The sequence below is a fragment of the Mirounga leonina genome, unplaced genomic scaffold (assembly GCF_011800145.1).
Source record: "Mirounga leonina isolate KUSES-001 unplaced genomic scaffold, KU_Mleo_1.0 Mir_115, whole genome shotgun sequence".
Taxonomy (NCBI): domain Eukaryota; kingdom Metazoa; phylum Chordata; class Mammalia; order Carnivora; family Phocidae; genus Mirounga; species Mirounga leonina.
The window spans coordinates 55,244,132-55,248,832 of record NW_023270268.1 but is presented as its reverse complement, the minus strand read 5'-3'; the positions used below and the strand labels follow the sequence as shown (position 1 = coordinate 55,248,832).

The 4,701-nt window shown below is 36.9% G+C and overlaps 1 pseudogene; it reads left to right on the top strand.

Annotated features, from left to right (window-relative positions):
* The first annotated feature begins 695 nt into the window (after positions 1 to 695).
* LOC118000129 lies at positions 696 to 1,584 on the top strand (annotated as a pseudogene).
* Positions 1,585 to 4,701: the final 3,117 nt, after the last annotated feature.

The following is a 4,701-nucleotide window of genomic DNA, read 5'->3' as shown; positions in this document are numbered from 1 at the left end:
ATTACCTCCTATGGAAAAAATAAAAACAAAAAAAGACCGAAGATGTGATTTGGTTAAGGATTTTGAGTTATAAATTATCTAGCTGAGCCCTAAGTCCAGTAAAAGTGTCCCTGTAAATGGAGGCAGAGGGAGACTTGAAACGGTGAAGAGGAAAAGCAAAGATGGAGTAATCAGGCCACAAGCCAAAGAATGTTAGCTGCCACCAGAAACTGGAAAAGCCAAGGAGCCAATTTTCCCCTACAGCATCTGGATAGAACATTAATACCAATGAAATTAAAAAATACCAATTAAAAATCAATACTAATTTAAAAAAAAACCTCTGCATGTCAAAATTTGCAAGGCATTGCTAAAATAGCTAAAATTCTACTCTTGGGAAATGTTATAGCCCTTAATATATTTATCAAGAATAAGCAAGATCAGAAACTAAAAAATGTGGCTTTTGACATAATTATAAGTAGAGTGCAACAGTAAATTCAAAGAAAGAAGTTCACAAATTATGAATGTAAGAAGAGGCTTTCTGCTCCTCTCAGTTCGACAGACAACCTCATCTTCTGGTACCGGGCCAGTTGCATCTCTGAGACATAATTGTAAAGGTTAGAGTACACAGATTTGGCCCTATTGGGCACCTGGTCACCAGGGCTCCTTTTAACTCTGGCAAAGTGAATATTGTTGCCATCAATGACTATAACCCCTTCATTGACCTCAACTACATGGTCTACATGTTCCAGTATGATTCCACCCAGGGAAAATTCAACAGAACAGTCAAGGCTGAGAATGGGAGACTTGGCATCTATGGAAAGCCCATCTCCATCTTCCAGGGGTGAGATCCCACCAACATTAAATGGGGTGATGCTGGTGCTGAGTATGTTATGGAGTCCATGGGGTCTTCACTACCATGAAGGGGCTGAGGCTCACTTGAAGGGTGGGACCAAGGTGTCATCATCTCTGCCTCTTCTGCTGATGGCCCCATGTTTGTGATGGGCATGAATCAGGAGAAGTATGACAACTCCCTCAAGATTATCAGCAATGCCTCCTGCACCACCAACTGCTTGGCCCCTCTGGCCAAGGTCATCCACAACAACTTTGGCATTATGAAGGGACCCATGACCACAGTCCATGCCATCACTGCCATCCAGAAAACCATGGAAAGCACCTCTGGGAAGCTGTGGCATGATGGCTGAGGGGCTGCCCAGAACATCATCCCTGCTTCTATAGGTGCTGCCAAGGCTGCAGGCAAAGTCATCCCTGAGCTGAATGGGAAGCTCACTGGCATGGCCTTCTGTGTCCCCACGCCCAATGTGTCAGTCATGGAACCAAACTGCTCCCTGGAGAAAGCTGCCAAATATGATGACATCAAGAAGGTGATGAGCAGGCATTGGAGGGCCTCCTCAAGGGCATCCTGGGCTACACTGACCAGGTTGTCTCCTGTGACTTTAACAGTGACACCCACTCTTCCACCTTCATTGCTGGGGTTGGCATTGTTCTCAATGACCACTTTGTCAAGCTAATTTCTGGTATGACAATGAATTTGGCTACAGCAAACAGGTGTTGGACCTAATGGTCCACATGGCCCTCAAGGAGTAAGAGCCCCCTGGACCATCAGTCCCAGTGAGAGCAAAAGGAAAAGAGAGGCCCTCAGCTGCTGGAGAGTCCTTGCCCCAACTCATCCCCCAACACACTGAGAATCTCCCAACATCTACACAGTTTCCATCCCAGACCCCCTACAGAAGGAAAGGGGCTTGTGGAGCACTACCTTGTCATGTACCATTAATAAAGTACACTGTACCTAGCTAAAAAAGAAAAAAGAGAGAGAGAGAGATGATAGTAAAATAACACATACTCATGATAGTGAAAATCTAAAAAATTAAAAACTAGTTACTTAAAAAGATAATCAAACATCTAGAGCACTGATAAGAAAAAGAAAAGACAAATGTAAATAAATTTATTCTGAAATAAAAAGGAGAAATATCTACAGATAAAAATAAGATTTAAAACTACTAAAATTGTGTTAAAAGTATGAATTTCTGCTTCCAGCCATGATGGAGTAAGAATTACTCCAGACCCATTGTTCCACTATGACCAAAGAAAACTCTAGACGAAATAAATAAAATATTTCTTTCAAGCACTTGAAAACAGGCATGCAAAACTATGAAAATGGGAAGGTGGAAAGCAAGTGAGTGACCCATATCATCACTCTGACTTTTCAGCAATTTCTAGACTGCTGGTGCAGGGTTGGTTAAAAAAGACAGAGAGTGTGAACTCAGTGATATTAATGAATTAAAGAGCTGAAGATTGGAGTTCTGGAGGCTGCAGAGGATGGGAGTTGCAGAGTTTGAGAGGGAGGGGCTTTGAAGAAAAAGAGTCTCTGATATCTGCCTAGAAGGCTCCTTGAAACTTTATTGAGTATGAGGCCACCTACCTACAAGGTAAAAACTCTGCGAGGCCAGGCAAAAGACAGTGATCATGCTCTCAGTTTAGTAATTTCAAGGGTTCAAACATGTTGGTAGAACTTTGAGTTACCAGTCAGAATTAGGAACCCTCAGCAATCACCTGAGACATTCATTAGAGACCCATGAGAAGTGATATCTTAGTAATAAGACTGTATTTGAATTAACCCTGGAGTGAAGGATACTCAAGTCCACCCTAATAAATCTTTAAAATAGGGTCTCATCAGAGGTCAATGACCCCTGAAGGGATCAAACTGATTCCATAACTTGGCCATTTAACAAAATAAAACCGAACAATCCATTTAAAAAAAGGACAACAAAATCCCAATATTCAACAATGTACCAATCACCATAATAGTTGAAAAGCTTAACACTCCTCTATTAGTAATTAAAGGAACAAGCAAGCATTAAATTTGTAAGGATATAGAGGACTTGAATAACACTATCAACCTACTTGGCCTAATTGATATTTATGGAACACTCTACCTAATAACGGCAGAATACACATAAAATATTCAGCAAGATAGACTATATGCTGGGCCATGACACAAGCCTAATAAAATTTTAAAAGTTCACATCATACAGAGTATGTACTCTGAACATACTGGAATTAAATTAGAAACCAAAAAGTAAAGTAAAAAATATCTAGAAATACCCCATATAGTTGGAAATTCCACAACAATTTTCAAATAATCTACAGATACTATGTATATAGCCAAGGGTATTATGATAGTGTTGTATGGTGACAGACCATAGCTACATATGTGGCAAGCACAGTATAATGTATAGAGTTGTCCAGTCACCTGAACTTGTACACTTGAAACTAAGTAACATTGTGTATCAACTATGCTTTGATAGGAAAAAAAAAAAAGTTTGGTAGAATTCACCAGTGGGAGGAGGGGGAGTTGGATAGAAATTAGTATATGGGGATAAGGGAAAATAAAAATACAGTATATAAAAATTGCTGGGCTATGGCTAAAACAGTGTTTAGAAGGAAGTTTGAATATTTTATTACTTAAATTATAAAGATAAAAATTTTGAAGTTAATAATCTAATTTTTCATCTTAAAAAGCTAAAAAATAAATCAAATTAAAGCCAAGTAAGGAAAATGAGGAACATAATAAGGAGCAAAAATCAATTAAGCAGAAAATGAAACAACAATAAATCAAAGAAATCAAAAGAGCATTGAAAGATCAGTAACATTGGTAAATCTCTACTCAGTGTGATCAAGAAAAAGAAATACACAAATCACCAAAATCATGGGAAAAAAAAAGATAGACACCATTATATATCTTAGAAACATGATAAGCATAAAAAGTAATATTATAAACCAGTTTATGGCAAATAAATTGACAACTTAGATCAAATGGACAAATTCTTTGAAAGAAACAAAATACCTAGTTTGCTTAAGAACAAATAGATATCCTGAATGGCCATATATCTATTAAATAAACTCAATCTGCAGTTAAAAATCTTCCTAGAAAGGTAACTCCAGGCTCAAGTACTTTTATTAGTGAATTCTATCAATCATTTAAGAATGAAAACAATACCAATTCTATACAAACTCTTTAGATAAAAAGAGGGAATACTCACGAACTGATTTTATGAGGCTTGCATTTTCCTGTACCAAAACCAAAGATTATATAAACAAAAGAAACCCATATCAGTTCCTCTCATTAACACAGAAGCAACATTCTTTAAAAAAAATATTGACATGTCCAATATAGCAATATATAAAAAGAATAACATATCATGACAAGGAAGAATTTATTCCAAGAATGCGAGGTTATTTCAACATTTTAAGAAATCAATCAATACATTTCTGTATATTAAGAAAACAGGGGAGAGAAAAACCCGTAAGCATTGCCAATGATTCAGAAAAAGGCATTTGACAAAATTCAACATCCATTCCTGATTAAAATTTTCAGCACACTAAAAATAGAAGGAAATTCTATCAATCTGATAAAGGACATCTGCAAAAAACTACAGCTCACTTCATATTTAATGAGGAACAAGGAAAAGATGTCTACTCTCACTACTTCTTTTCAAACTTTTACTGGATGTCTTAGCCAATGTAATAACAGAAAAATATATTAAAAACATATGCAAAGGAAGAAATAAAATTGTCTTTATTCCTATATGACACAATCACGTACATAGAAAATCCTAAGGATCAAAAATCTACTAGAATAAATATGTGTGTTTAGCAAAATCAGTGGCACAAAGTCAATATATATAAATCAATTGTGGTCTT